Source organism: Lactuca saligna, chromosome 2 (assembly GCF_052625555.1).
Source record: "Lactuca saligna cultivar CGN05327 chromosome 2, ASM5262555v1, whole genome shotgun sequence".
NCBI lineage: Eukaryota > Viridiplantae > Streptophyta > Magnoliopsida > Asterales > Asteraceae > Lactuca > Lactuca saligna.
The window spans coordinates 19,352,174-19,369,291 of NC_136418.1; the positions used below are offsets into that span (position 1 = coordinate 19,352,174).

The 17,118-nt window shown below is 36.0% G+C and overlaps 1 non-coding gene across 1 annotated transcript; it reads left to right on the forward strand.

Moving 5' to 3' along the window:
• Window positions 1-13,937: 13,937 nt before the first annotated feature.
• Window positions 13,938-14,044, forward strand: LOC145033140 (small nucleolar RNA R71). Its single transcript, XR_013677379.1, has one exon. It is a non-coding gene; the product is annotated as a small nucleolar RNA R71 (small nucleolar RNA).
• Window positions 14,045-17,118: the final 3,074 nt, after the last annotated feature.

Genomic DNA, 17,118 nt, shown 5'->3' on the forward strand with positions numbered 1-17,118 from the left:
TATGATGATGTATTATGATTTTGTAGACTTTAATCAAGCATTAAATATAATAGTTACTGGAAAAATATATATATTTTAGTTAAATTCGATTATATGGAGAATTTCATATATATCATTCTTAAACATTAAAATATCATATTTGTCAAACTTAATTTCTAAATATCATATTTACCATTCATAAAATTTCTAAATATCATATTTATTCTTCATAAAATTTCACAATATAATATATGTCATTTTTAAAAATCAAAATATCATATATGCCCTTTCTAAATATCAAAATATCATATATATACTTTTAAAACATTAAAATATCAATGGTAATATCTAAAATATCATTAATCTACAATATGATAATAATCAACAGCAATAAAAACTAAACAATCAAAATATACATTCCATAAAAAGTGTTGAAGATGAATATTTTTGTCTGTCAAGAGTCCGACATTCTAACAATTTAGAAGTTTACATTCCATTATCATAGACGTAATGATAATATGGTTAAATTTCTTAATTATTATAATAATTCTAAAGTATAAAAATTATTATAAAATACTAAAGACATTATAAAAAAGGATTTGGGCAAATATGATATTTTGAATGTTTATGAAGGGTAAATATGATATTGAAAAATTAAACTGGGAAAATATGATATTTTAAAGTTTAAGAGGGGCATATGTGAAATTCTCCCTAAAAAGTAAAATGTACGGATTAAACAAATTTAGGATCAAGTTAATTGAAAAAATTCGACAAATCACCAAAAAGAGGGGTTTATTTGAAGAAAATAACCAAGGAAAAACACATTTCAGAAAATGACCAAAGGATCCGCAGAGCACCCACTGCGGGATCTATTAAGTCCTCTGCGGATTTGCTACACCTCTGCAGAATTGAGTTTTTTTAATTTTTTTTGCGTTAATTTTAGTTTATTAATATTAATTTTTTTAAAATATATTAATACGTTATGTGATTATTATATAAAAAATTGAAAAAAAAAAAGTTTTTTTTTCGTTTTTTTTTTTTTTTTTTTTGCGATAATTTTAGTTTATTAATATAATTTTTTTTTAAATATACTAATATAAATTTTTTTGAATGAGGTCTGGGATCCATTAAAGATTAAAAATAATGAACTTATATTTAATCCACAGAGCACCCTCTGCGGATCCATTAAAGGCTCTGCGGATCCTCTACAGCTCTGCGGAATCTTTGTTTTTTGATTTTTTTAATTTTTTTTCGTTTTTTCGTTTTCTTTGCGTTCATTTTCGTTTTTTAATATTAATTTTTTTAATATACTAATACCTTATGTGATTATGTAAAAAATTTGACAAAAAAAGTTAAAAATAATGAACTTATGTTTAATATTAGTCCACAGAACTGTTTGAGAATCCACATAACTGTTATCAGCGAATCAGTGCACATACGTATGCTCTTCTTGGAATCACATCTGTGGATTACTGTACACCTCTGCATAAGGGAATACGAAAAACTGTTAGAGAATAAAAAAATGACTGACAAACAGCTTTGCGGATCACCAAACAATTTTGCGAAATAAGTAATATAAAATCATTTAACCATGCGTATCCTTTCATCGATTTCGTACTATTTCTTCTTCATTTCATTTTTTTTGAAAAATTAACCCTCATATTTTCCGTTATAATGGCTTCCATACCATGGAGCGTTGGGGATAACCTCCGTCTAACTCGTGCATATATTAATATCCACGAGACCACCAGGGTGAATGATCCAAGTTATTGGACCCGTTTAACTTATGTCTTCAATGCTGACCCTCAAACTGCCCCAGAAAACTACCGCAACACCATTGACATCACAGCAAAATGGTATGAATTAAAAACAAAAGTCTTGTTTTCAACAATCTTTATACCAAAATTGATGATGCACGTCCAAATGAAGATGAGGAAGTCATCCTGGACGCGGTGAAAGCGGAATACATATCCATTAGTGACGGGTTAGAATTCGAGTTTGAAGGCCCTTGGAATCTCTTAAAAGAACTCTCGTATTTTTTATTTGTATTGCGTTTGTAGAAGGATATTTTATATGTATTTGGTTTGTATTAGGTTATTTACGAAACCAGTTGAGTTAACTTCTACTTTATTCCATAGAACATAAAATACAAAACAATACAAATACATGGAAAACATATATAAGTAACAAACATATTACATTAAACATTTCACATAAAAAAAAACCTTCTACATGAAATACTGGTGGTTCTTAACCAGATTCCAAGCGTCCACAAAAAACTACAAATACATGGAAAACATACATCAGTAGCAAACATATTACATAAAACATTTCACATAAAAAATCCCTTATACATGAAATATTGGTGGTTCTTAACCAGATTCCAAGCGTCCACATATTCAAAGTCTTTTCCCTCATGCTCGAAAATGTAATGATCTAAAATCATTTCTACAAGACCTTCCTCGTTTGAGTAATAATAATTACTACTATTTTTAAGATGATGATACCATAGATTGAACCATGTGATTTCGTTCTTTAACTCCATCCACTTACTAAGAATATCTACTTGTACCCGATATTCTCATTGTCTAAATGAGAGGTTGAACATACCTGTTATGCGGGTCCATTCATCACCTCAAGGTAATCAGGGGTAACCATTGTTGTTACACCTTCAAAAATGTTCAACCAACATCGTATTATAACCATCACCTCTCTTGTCGCCCATGGACGTGGGGTATCGGACGACGATGTTGCATTCATAAAAGTTGGTGCATTTGAGGCCATTTATATATTTTTCAATATTGTGGTGAGTTGATACAATATTAAAATGGTATGACAATTTATACACTGGTCTGTAGAGGTGTACATTGATCTGTAGAAGTGTACACTGATCCACTGATAACAGTCATGTGGATTCCCAAACAGTTGTGGATTGATGAAGTATACGGTTTTAGGTTTTCAGTTTCTGTTTAAGGTTAGTTTTATGTGCAATTACTTATATTTTTGAAGTGTTTATAAGTTTGGACAAAGCATAATTTTTTATCGTAATACTAGGTATGGATTTTGGAGACATTTCTTGAAGCTTTGAGGTTTGCGCATCACAAAGAACAATGAAATTCCAAGAACGAGGGCATGGAGAATAAAATCACAATTGTCTCTTGAGCAATGTTTATGTATATTAGACGTTTCAATGTTATAGTTATACATTCCTTATATTAAATGTATATAGTTAAAAATTACAATAATTTTATATACTTAAATTTAATTTATTAATTTTGCAGGAAGATAATATCCCACGTGATTTGAACCAGCAGCAGCCATACAACCAATGGACACAACAGACCAAACATCAATGGCAACAGGAGCCACATAACCAATGGACGCAAGGGACCGAATACCAACCATAGGAAGACCCACATAACCAATGGCAGGGTTGCACCGATTACCAATGGCAGCAAGAGTAAGATAACCAATGGACGCAAGCAACAGATAATACATGGACGGAATACGAAAACAAATCAAAGTTTCTATGGTTCGATTTGAATGAATGAAGTTTATATCAAAGTATGTTTATTATGAAGGTTGTATGTTTATGTTTTCTAAGGTATGTTTTGTAACCTATAAAAAATATGGGATATTTGTATAATTTTAATTAGGTTATTTATATGCACCGATTTGTATTACATTATTATGTATTTGGTTTGTATTAGGTTATTTACGAAACAGTCGAGTTAACTTCTACTTTATTTCATAAAACATAAAATACAAAACAGTACAAATACATTGAAAACATACACTCAATTTTTTTACATAATAATCACACAACGTATTAGTATATTTAAAAAAAATTATATTAATAAACTAAAATTAACGCAAAAAAAATAAAAAAAACAAAAAAAAAAACTCAATTCTGCAAAGGTGTAACAAATCCACAGAGGACTTAATAGATCTGTAGAGGATGCTCTGCGGATCCTTTACTCATTTTCTGAAATGTGTTTTCCCTTGATTATTTTCTTCAAACCACCCCCTCTTTTTGGTAATTTCTCGAATTTTCTCAAATTAGTTTGGTTACATAGAAAATTCTAGAAAAACTCACATTATTATCTTTCAATGTTCAAGAAAACCATTATGTTATTTTTATGTGTGATGAAACTGTTTTATTTGTTGATCATGCCTAAAATAATGTTTTGTAATTACAAACCTTTAAAAAATGGTTACCTAACATTTTTTATATCAAAAAAACTCAACATATTATCCTTTGATGGGCGAAAAAACCATTATGTTCTTTTTTGTTACAATAAGATAAATCATTTTATTTGTTTATTTTGTATAGTAGAACCTTTTTATATTATGATATTGTACAATAAAACATTTATCTCTTATATATATTTTTTCTCTTGAGAAATGATAATTAAAAAATAATTCATTTATTGTTACCAATGCATGCTTTCCAATAAGAGAATTTTTGGAGAAGAAAATTATAGTTTCCTTCATTGGTTATTAACTTTGTTATGTGTTATGTTCATCTGTATCTTGTTTCTATTAATGGTGTAAAATTCTTAGTAACAAATAAGCCTTATATTATTGTGTTTTTTTATTTATAACGTGATTCATATAGGGAATCAATGAGAAATTTAACAATTATCATGGTATCAAGGTTTCCCACATAATCCCTCTCCTAAAATATCCTCATTCACTCCTTTGCCCATTTTCTTTCCCTTCTTAAGAGTCTTTTTGTCACCATCTTTGTAAAACTCACACTTTTATCTTTTCAAAATTTATCATGGTTGTACAATTGCTTTGGTGCAAAATCGGTCACAACTATTTTGGTATTACAACAATAATATTGACAACTGATGTGCACAAAAGTACCCACTAATTTTAATATTTATAACCTAACAAACTTAGACTAACTATGCACTTATAGGCAGTGTACCTAGTCAGATTACATTATAGCTTAGGTAAGTCGGGTGTCGATCACAGGGAACAGTGTTCTAATTAATTTACTTACTATTAAATTAACCTAATTTATTAATAAGTTTAAGAAGGGGTTTTATCTGGTTTTACAAGATCAGATGAACTTAAATCAAATTCAATAAATAAAAACACTCTCTTGCTTAGTTGAATCCACTTCTCCCTTATGGCTAGCTATTGATCACGGATTATTAAGTTGGTTTTTTAGTTATATTAGTAATTTAGTTCTATCTTACCAATAAGTAACTAATTCATGTCAAACCATGTATGTTCACACATAATTAAACACAGAACTAATTATGAATGTAAATATGCTATGTAAGATTTGTTGTATAAACGCAATTATGGTGTAACGACCCGTTCTCGGTATGTTAATAAATTATCAATTGTCTAAGTTTTCATGAGGGACTCGGCGAGTTCTAGCCTGACTCGCCGAGTTGGGTCGCGCATTTTGTGCACGCGGGAGCCGACGACTCGGCGAGTCCATATCCCGGACTCGGCGAGTCCGTCCGTCTGGGTGAAACCCTAAATCCCCGGGTTTGCCCACTATTTAAACCCCATTATAGCCTCATTCTCGCCACTTTCACCCTGAGAGCTCTGTGAGAAACCCTAATCCTTCCATTTGAGAGCTTATAAGTGATTTAGTTCCATTTTGTGAAGGTGTGAAGAAGGAGAAGAAGAAGGAAGCAAGGAAACAAGTTGTAGTGCAAAGATCCAAGGTCAAATCTGAGCTTATTGAGGTATTTTCGGAGTTCCCTTCTGGTTATATGCTTAAACTTCCATTAGAGCTCTTTTAAGGGCTATTTGATGGTTGTTCCAAGCTTTATGTTTGCATGAATGTCTTAATAAGTCGAAATACCTTTGGATCTGAGTGTTGGGGTGTTGTAGAGCCCAGATCTACTATCTTTTTGGAGTTACATTGCATATTAGCCATGGATCTACTCTTGTTGTGCATCTTTTAGCCTTATTTCCCTTATTCATGAGGTTGTGCACGTAAAGTTGGAAACTTTACGTGGTAACATAGCTTATTGGACCCAGATCTATCATATGCATGTGTTGGATTCAAGAGAAATCGAGTAAAAATATGTTGCATGGCGGCGACTCGGCGAGTCAGAAGAACGACTCGATGAGTCGGGTCGCGAGTCCCGAGTTCGTCAGTTTTATCAGTGTCGAGTGGACGAGGTGAGTTAGGGAGTGGACTCAGCGAGTTGAGAGTAGACTCAGTAATGGAGGGACTCGGCGAGTTTGTTCATACAACTCGGCGAGTCCAAGGCAATCTTCTTGGGGAACAAGAACAACTCGTCGAGTCTGTTCATCCGACTCGGCGAGTCGGATGAAGATCATCTGAGTTCTTGGATCCAGAGGGTACTCGTCGAGTCGATGCCACACTCGACGAGTATCAGCGTGTAAGAGTTGAGAGGAGAGTCTAGGACTCGGCGAGTTGGGTATCCCGACTCGGCGAGTCAGCCCTGAGTAAGTTGACTTTGACCAAGGGTAAAAGAGTCATTTTACCCCGAATGTAGTGTTAGTGATTGATTGGGTGTGTTTATGGATTTATAGCCAAGGAGATTCAGGAGCAGCAGTCGTTAGCTTTCCGAGCCACACACTCATCCGCTAGCTTACGAGGTGAGTTTCCTTCCAGTAGGGACGGGTCTAAGGCCACAATGCCGGCCCGTCCAGTTAGTAGTAGTTCCGGACTTCGGTCCGATGTAGTAGTTAGTATGTTTGATGCCTTCGTGGTTCAGACATGATTTATGCGCTATGTGTTATGTGTTTATGATCCGGGCTACGGCCCGATGCAGTATGCAGTATAATTGTTATGATATGCTATGCTATGCTCAGTTAGTTCCGGACTTCGGTCCGATGCAGGGGAAACGGTCCCAGTCAGTTCCGGACTTCGGTCCGATGCAGCCAGTTTCGGACTCCGGTCCGATGCAGTTAGTTCCGGACTCTGGTCTGATGCACCTAGTTCCGGACTTTGGTCCGATGCAGGGGACAAGGTCCCAGTCAGTTCCGGACTTCGGTCCGATGCAGTTTCCGGGCCTCGGTCCGATGCAGTGGGCAAGGCCCAATATGTGTTATGTGTTTTTGTATGGTATGTGGTAATTTGGGGGAGCTCACTAAGCTTCGTGCTTACAGTTTCAGTTTTGGTTTCAGGTACTTCCGCAAGCAAAGGGAAGAGCTCGGGGTGACGGTATCGCACACACCACCGCCTCAGTTTTAGTCTGGGATTGATTTAGTTGTTGATTTGATGTAGTATGATACAGTTTCCGCACAGTACTTTATTATATTTTGGGACATATCACGCATGGTTTATTTATATGATACTCTGATTATAGTTTTGATTATATTAAAAACAAAAATTTTTGGGTCGTATTTTTGGTCGTTTCATATGGTCACAATTCACGTTCTCTAGCACAGCTAAGATTTATTTAGTCTAATTACTAACTAAGATTGGTTAATCCTAGCTCTAATAATTCAATGTTCACTAAATTATTAGGTAAACAGGTTCATGCAGTTTCATGGTCACTAAGCTACACAGAACATGCAATTAAGCAATTAGATAAACAAATCATAACATGCTAGGTCATACAAATCAAACACAAGCAATTTTTACCAAATAAAATTAATCCATAAACATATAACTATTCATAAGTTCAAAGCTTCATCTAGCTAAGCAAGAGTAGCTAGATTCAGCTGCTCATCATAGTAATTAAACTAACACAGCTAAAACTAATGAAAGACATGTTCATAATTAACTAAAATATAAACCTTTACTTCTTTTGGTGTTGAAATCCCTCTTCCAGAACCTTTCTTTTGCTCTGAAACGTCTCGTGGAACTCTTTTTCTTCTACCAAAAAACTCTCTTTTCGTAATAATCAGGAGGACTTATATAATCCTTAAAAACCCGCGCTACGTCGTGGCCAGAGGAGTGCCACGTCGTGGGCTTCAAGCAATACGTATCCTCCAAGAAAATCCTCCACGTCGCGATGTTTATCTACTGGCACACCCGTGCCACGTCGTGGGCTTCATCGCCACGTCGTGAATTGAGCGCTTATCGTGAATCTATTATTTTCTTGTCTTTCAAGCCTCCCATGTTCCCCATTTTGTCACCTTTGGTCCCTCTCTTCGAAAATCCTATATATTGACTGAAAATAACAATTTAAACTCATAAGTATCATTATTCTAAACATATTCTCAACTTATTAATAAAAATGTACTTAAATATTGCCCAAAAATAAGTATAAATATGGCAATATCAAAATACCCCACACTTAGGCTTTGCTTGCCCTCAAGCAAATTCAAACTTAATTCTTAATTACTAATACCACACAGAACAATCCGACTCTAGTTCAGCCATTATGCCGAGACCTCAACGCATGCATTTGTGTCTAAAATTTACCTAAGTACCCCCCCCCCCCCCCAATACTTTAAATATTCACAATCTTCATAAACACTCGCCCACTTTTTCCGAACAATGCTCATTTTATGCAACCCTCCGAATCCATCCGCAGAAAACCTCCTTATCCTCAAGGTATTTTTAGTTGATCAACCTAAGCATACATAATCTAGAATTACAATCATTGATACCACTATGGAGCTCTTTAGGAATTCTTCACTTCCTTAACAATTTGATCTTTGATTTCTTTGAATTCACCACCTTATTCGATTTGATTTCTTGGTATCTTCAACTTTTGAATTTCTTGGAATTTTGATCTTTTGATCTTCACTTTATTTGCTCCAAAATTCTTCACACTTTACTCGTAATTCTCTCTCTATTTTTTATTACATGTACCTCACTTTTTTCACTCAAAACCTACATGCTTAAGCAGAGGCGCTCAACCTCAACCTTTATTGGTTAATGATAATAATTTTCCTGGATACATTTCAGGTTTAGGCTGCTAAACATATTGCATTCCTCAAACCAAGCGGGGTTATGTTTTTGTTCCATGATTTCACTAATATAAGGGAGGCCACAAATGCATTATAACGTATTTTGGCTCAACTAAAGATTTGAACTTTCATCGGATCATCCCACATAACACTAGCAATTAACTCAAATTAATATTACTAGATTCCAATTATTAAAAATTTCAATTTCTATGACTATCTAGCAATTTACTTTTCTACCCCTACCCCACACTTATTTCATACAATGCCCTCATTGTATGCATAAAAATAAATCAAAATTAAAGAAAAGGGAGAAAAAGGAACAAACTGCCCTGGGATAGTGGCGTGAGCATCTCCAAAAGCGTGGAAAATGTGCAATTGGACGTCCAAAAATAGAAACTTGGTGTAGAACTGGTTGAATACGTAAATAAACCACGAACATGACTCGAAACTTCAATGCTTAAAAGTGGGTATTTGTATGGGAAAATGTGAGCAATGATAAAATGAGTCACGTTGTGGCATATTATTGTCCACGTTGTGATATGGAATGACAATGCTGAAATTCGTCTAACTGCAAGAACCCCACGACGTGGCGCGAAGGAGTCCACGTCGTGGAAACTGTGAAGCAGCAGAAAATGACTTATTTGTTTTATTTACTCTAGCAGCATTGACCAATGGCCAACTGGTTTCCCGATGCTCCTATGCGTATATATTTCCCAACTATAACCTCTCTCCTAAAATACCCCACACTTATCTTGACTTGTGGGTTCCGACTCACGACTCTAAGCTTCCTTGACTAGACAAACACGACTCGAAAGTTACTCTTCTATGCTCCTTAGAATTCCAATGCTAATCTGAAAAAATGGAACAACCCAAAAGAAAGAAAAAGTAACATCATAAGTTTAATAATGTTTTACACACCAAATTCAAACAAACTAAAAACTACTCAATAAAAAGAAATAAAATCAATCATCATCTTGATCTTGTGTTCCACTTGGCCCTGCCCCGTCATTCTGCGGACGCCATAGCTCCTCCCATATCAGAAAATAAGGATACTGTGGTGGCATAGAAGGTGGTCGGGTCACACCCAAATGCGAATAAATACCCTCCGTAAGTTGGGTATAGTAAATGGCATGACCCCGTAGATTATCCAAATACGTTACCACCCGAATCTGAAAAGGGTCGGTGGGCACTCCCTGCACATACTGCGAAGCAGCACGCTCTTGCTCGACTTCACCTCTAGCCCGCACATTCCGACGCCTCGGTCTGGCTGGTGGTTGTTGTCCCGGTTGTACCTCCTCTTCCTCGTCATCTATTGGTGGTATCACAAAACGACCCCCGATATTCACCACCACTCGCATAACACCCAAGACTTGAATGGTCAAGTCTGTATCCGGGAATCGAGTAAGATTCCTCACAAAGTCATGGGTCAAAATATGATATGACCTAGCCAGGCGAGTAACCAAATGTCCCCCAGTAATCGGGCTCCCGGGCCTAGAATTGGCTGCTTTCTTCCCCATAAACCTCCCCAACATATAAGGTAAATCACAACAATCCCCCGAGCTAATAAGAGTCCATAAATAAAACAGATTATGAATGGGGACCTTATCACCATGATGCTTGTGATTTATTGAAAAAGTAATAAGGCGGTGTAAAAATCAGGAAACAGGATTCGAAAATCGGGAAACAGGATTCCGAATTTGTGACTCACTCGAGTCACGAGTGTTGTACTCATGATTAGAAATGCCCCACCAAAACTGCACATCCATAATACCCGGAGCAAAATCCTGAACGCATCCAAGCAAGAACGGTATGAAAAACGGAGATTGCGTCTCCACTTCGGTATAGAGGCCCATACGCCAAGCGAATTCCCGAAGACTACACTCTCTATAAATACCACCCAAACGAAACACAAGTGCCCAGTTGTAGGTGAAATCAAGGGTGCGTTCCTCGAAGCATACGGTAGAGAAAAACTCCACCGACAATTCCCGGTATACGGGTTCTTGAATAGCAAATAAATTCCTCCACCCGTGACAAGTGAAAGAAAATTGATCTCCAACATATGTCTTCGACCAATATCGTTCCAACTCAGCTACCATTCCCACTCCACCAAGCCATCCCCAATCGATAATTGGGGCTATTGCAAATTCCCTATTGTAGTGCCATCCAAGCCGATTCTCGTAGGTAATTAGCAACGGTCGGGGAATGTTTTGAGGAAACTGGTATAACGGATGTATACTTGCTACATCTATCGGGTTTTCCTCTTGTGGAACAGCTCGTCGTGGTCCCATTTTTGCATACAAAGGCAAACCAAAGAAGCAAACAACCAACACTTTAAAACATATTAAATGGGTCTGCCAAAAGTCACGACATGGCCAGGCTATGCCACATCGTGGACCGCATCGCGAACAACTTCTGGATCGGTCTTTTTACAAGCGATTTCTACCACAATTAGTGCTTGGCTTTTGTTCCTATGAACATTTAAATGACATGCAATCTAAAATCAACCACTAGATTCAACCAATTTCGTGAATCATACAAACCCTAACCATGAAAACTTGAAATTGGAAGAATTACTACAAAATAATGAGTAAAACACGTACCAAGTAGATTAATTGGCACGATCTTGCAAGGAAATTGGAAGTAGAATAAGAAATTGGTTGTGGGGTTATAATGTTTCCGTTCGTGCGGCAGTCTCCAAGTGGGGAATGAAAATTATCGGTCAAAGGGTTTTAAGGAAATGGTCCCCCCTTGATTTTTAAAGGCCACGACATGTCTGGCTATGCCCACGTCGTGGACCTTAAGTCTGCTTTGTAATCCCGTGTTTTTATTTTGGGCCACGACGTGGCTTGCTATGCCCACGTCGTGGAAACTGCTAAATGCAAAATTTTAATAAAGTCTAAAATATTAACTAATTTCCTTGAATTTCATTCATTATTTAAAAGTCCCTACAACTAATTACTTACTAATTACCAGTTATTAGATGATGAGTTGAGGTTTTTCCTAATTAAAAAAATTAAAAGAAAAGAAAATGCAAACCAAACTCGGGTTGCCTCCCGAGAAGCGCTTCTTTTTCTTGGAGTCTTGAGCTGGACTCCGTGCCTTCTACGTTGAATCTGCTGAAGAATCACCCATTAAGATCTTTTGTTCCTTGAACCGCCGCTTGTAAGCTTGAACTCGCCTTTTATATGTTTTCTTTGAATTCTCCTTTTTAACTTTTCCCTCTTCTCCAAGCTTGCGTTTTGTGCCCTTAGTTTGTTCCTTTCACTCTGTAGCATCCTCCTCTTCTTTCACCACTGTCTTTGTTACTCTTGAAGTAATCTCTTCTTCATCACTTGTCATTTCCTCATCCTCTTTGCTCTCCCAAGAAGGCGGACTCTTGTAAGCTATGACTTCAATCAAATATGGAACAGATGCCCTCGGTTTTGTTCTTTTGACTTGATGAACTGCCTCTATCTCTTCTTCCATAAGCTTTTCCAATTCTTCTAGTTCATTCTCTCTATTAATTGTGAACACCTCTTCTTTATCTTCTTGAAAGTCATCTTTTATCCCAAAAACTTCTTTGTTCATTTCCAACCCTCAAAGTGAGCTTAGAATCGCGAATGTTAACAAGAGCTCCAGCAGTGCTAAGCAATGGACGCCCAAGGATTAATGGAACATCCAGGTCTTCTTTCATATCCAAGACTACAAAGTCTATTGGAAAAACAAATTTTCCAATTTTTACCAAAATATACTCCACGATGCCCCGGGGTTGTGTCACCGAACGATTTGCCATGTGAATCTTCATTTTTGTAGTCTTCATCTTTTGAATTTCCAATTTTTTATAAAATGAAAAAGGCATCAAATTAATTCTAGCCCCAGAATCGGCTAAAGTATTAACCTTCATTTTATTCCCGAATTCACATGGAAGCGTGAGGTTTCCAAGATCCCCCATCTTTTCTGGTGTTTCTCCCAACACAGCTTTTGAAGTTTGTTCACTTAGAACCACTATAGACTGCTTCTTTAATTGCCTTCGAGTGTTGATCAAGTCTTGCAGTAATTTCTGGTTCTCGGAAGCTTTGGATAAGGACTCGACAAAGGGAGTATTAATTGGAATCCCTTTCATATGCTCCACAAACTCTAATTGGTCCTTCTCCAGTTGACTAAGTGCTGCTTGGGTGGGAAATGGCAAAGGTGGATGATAAGCTGGAATAGGCTCAAGGGATTTTTGTTCAGACTTGCGCCACGTCGTGGCCAGAGTAGTGCCACATTGTGGCGATCCTGGTTCCACAATTTTTTCATTTTCGATCCTTAATTTCTTGGGCTGCTGTGGTTCTTCTTCCAATGCCTCCAGGAACTCAGAGATTGCTTCTTCTTCAATATCGATGGCCATTACGTGAGATTGGGTCGTTACTTCGGGATTCTTTGGGGATAATTGTTCTTGAACTAGAGTAGCTAGTTGACCAAATTGTACTTCAAGGTTATGGATGGAGGCTTGCTGATTCTTTATCAAAGTTTGTTGTTCCAAAATGGCGGAATCAGTGGCATTGTGTCTCTTTTCCGAAGCCTCCATAAACTTCATCAAAATGGTCTCTAGGTAGGGTTTCTTCTCGGCTGGTGGCTGCTCCTTTTGATAAAGGCCTCGACCTGTCTGCCTATACTTCTCTTCTTTTTGCTTCTTATACTCTTCATATGGCAGCCACTCCTTCGGTTTCCTCCAGTCCTCATCAAACTTATCCCCACTAGAGTAGCACACTTGAGCTTTTCTGTTCCCAAACTCATCCACATTGCAGTCCTTGGTCAAGTGTGGACCACTGCATCGCTCGCACCCCACTCTTATGGCATGTATCGAATGGTTCATTTGTGTTATCCTGTGATCCATGTTATTCAGCATGGCCATTACAGCTGCAATTTCTTCAGTTTGGGCTCCTCCACTGCCTTTGATTCCATCTTGCCTAGGGTTGTGGTATTCGCGAGAATGCTTCGCGAATTCTTCAATCAACTCCGTGACCTCCCTTGGATTTTTATTTGTTAATGGTCCTTGAGAGTCAAGGAGTTGTCTCGTCATAACGTTGACCCCATCATAGAAAATTGAGATCTCTTATTGCACATTTAGATCATGCTGAGGGCAATTTCTGAGCAAGCCCTTGTACCGCCCACATGCTTCGTATAATGACTCCCCCGTCTATTGCTCAAAGTTGGCTATTGCCTTCTTGAGTTTAGATATCTTGGATGGGGGGCAAAACTGGTCCAGGAATTGCTCACGCATTTGAGCCCAAGTGGTGATTGTACCCGGTGGAAGTGATTTTAACCACTCCTTAGCAGCTCCTTTGAAAGTGACGGGAAGTATCCTAAGCAAGACTATGTTTCTATTGACATTTGGGACGTTGAAGTAATCCACAATGTTGTTGACTTCATCTAGATGCTTAAAAGCATCCTCATGATCTTTCCCAAAAAATGAGATATCCTTCAGTGCAGTCAATATGTGTCCCTTCAACTCGAATGTAGCAGTGGCAGGTATTGTGGGTTGGACTAAACCGGGACCCACATCTTCTCGGATCCGCTTCTTGTAAGCTCCCATGGACATCTCTTCGATTGCTTCCATCTCGTTCCTTGGCTCGTTCTCGGGTTCGCTCGTATGTTCTTCAAATTCCGGCTCGGTATCGCTTTCGGACTCGGTTTGGATGGGCGTATGATCCAAAAGCTCAAGATTGCTCTTGTGCCTCGCGGATGAACTTGACTCTCCTGTCTTCTTTCCCGCCTTCCTAGAAAAGGCTGACTTCAATTCTTGTAAGGGCATCTTCTTCTTGCGAAGTGCAGACTCGGGATCTTCAAGTGGTGGCACCAAGTGTGTGTTTGAACTTCTGGTCATGAACTCCTGCAACTTGCTAAACTAAAAACGTAAAACTGAACTAAAATAAGAAAAACTAACTACAAACTAAAATTAAAAAAAAATAAAAATAAAAAAAAATAATAAAATAACTATCCACGTCGTGGCAAGTATATGGCCACGTCGTGGATTCTGTGATTAACAGAAAAATTTTATTTTGCTGAAAAATTAACTTTTTGTGGTTTTGACTCCACAAGCAGGATCGATTAATTTAATGCAAATAAATAAGCTAAAAACTAAGCCGTTCCCCGGCAACGCCGCTAAAAACTTGATGTGCACAAAAGTACCCACTAATTTTAATATTTATAACCTAACAAACTTAGACTAACTATGCACTTATAGGCAGTGTACCTAGTCAGATTATAGTATAGCTTAGGCTAGTCGGGTGTCGATCACAGGAACGGTGTTCTAATTAATTTACTTACTATTAAATTAACCTAATTTATTAATAAGTTTAATAAGGGGTTTTATCTGGTTTTACAAGATCAGATGAACTTAAAGCAAATTCAATAAATAAAAACACTCTCTTGCTTAGTTGAATCCACTTCTCCCTTATGGCTAGCTAATGATCACGGATTATTAAGTTGGTTTTTTAGTTATATTAGTAATTTAGTTCTATCTTACCAATAAGTAACTAATTCATGTCAAACCATGTGTGTTCACACATAATTAAACACAAAACTAATTATGAATGTAAATATGCTATGTAAGATTTGTTGTATAAACGCAATTATGGTCACAATTCACATTCTCTAGCACAGCTAAGATTTATTTAGTCTAATTACTAACTAAGATTGGTTAATCCTAGCTCTAATAATTCAATGTTCACTAAATTATTAGGTAAACAGGTTCATGCAGTTTCATGGTCACTAAGCTACACAGAACATGCAATCAAGCAATTAGATAAACAAATAATAACATGCTAGGTCATACAAATCAAACACAAGAAATTTTTACCAACTAAAATTAATCCATAAACATATAACTATTCATAAGTTCAAAGCTTCATCTAGCTAAGCAAGAGTAGCTAGATTCAGCTGCTCATCATAGTAATTAAACTAACACAGCTAAAACTAATGAAAGACATGTTCATAATTAACTAAAATATAAACCTTTACTTCTTTTGGTGTTGAAATCCCTCTTCCATAACCTTTCTTTTGCTCTGAAACGTCTCCTGGAACTCTTGTTCTTCTGCCAAAAAACTCTCTTTTCGTAATAATCAAGAAGACTTATATAATCCTTAAAAACTCGCGCCACGTCGTGGCCAGAGGAGTGTCACGTCGTGGGCTTCAAGCAATACGTATCCTCCAAGAAAATCCTCCGCGTCGCGATGTTTATCTACTGGAACACCCGTGCCACGTCGTGGGCTTCATCGCCACGTCGTGAATTGAGCGCTTATCGTGAATCTATTATTTTCTTGTCTTTCAAGCCTCCCATGTTCCCATTTTGTCACCTTTGGTCCCTCTCTTCGAAAATCCTTTATATTGATTGAAAATAACAATTTAAACTCATAAGTATCATTATTCTAAACATATTATCAATTTATTAATAAAAATGTACTTAAATATTACCCAAAAATAAGTATAAATATAGCAATATCAACAACCATCATAAAAGAGAAGGGATCAAACGTAAATAAATCATTTAATTATTAATGCAGTTAAGATGATAGCAAATCAATATTTTTATTTATTTTTAGACTTAAAATAAAATATCTTTATATAGCAATTCATAGTCTCATACAACTTATATTATATGAATAATATATACAAAATATTATATTCTTATAATTACGTTTTTAATAGAGGGTTGAAGGGTTCTATATAATTTTTTTTATCTAGATATTAGATGATCCTAATATTATTTATGTAGTTTACGAAACACAAATTAAATATTCAATTAAGTGAGTCTCATAAATACTTTTTAAGTACCATTAATTAAAAAAAAAAGGCTTTTGAGTTTTATCAGTTTAATTCTAGATAAATTTTACTTATAATTTAAAAATCTATAATATTACGATAAATTTTCAATGTATTAACATCTTAATATTTGTATATGATTTTGATTAAAATATTGATATTAATAGAAATTTGAGTTTTGGTACGTTAGTAAGACGGTTTTAAATAAAAAGATTCAAAAAAAACATTCAAATAAAATACAAAAATAATAATGGGTTGTTAACTAAAATGCATAAACCATCATCTTAGTTATGAGATAGACCGTTTAATATTAATATGGTTAATATAACAACTCTTCTTATAATACACACAAATTAATTGACAATTATAATTAAGTTCCCCAATGTAAGTTTTGAGGTTTTATACAGTCTTTTTTATCCAAATCATAGTTATCATATTATCCATTTAGTAGACTAAAGAAAATTTAACCATTCAAATTATATTTAT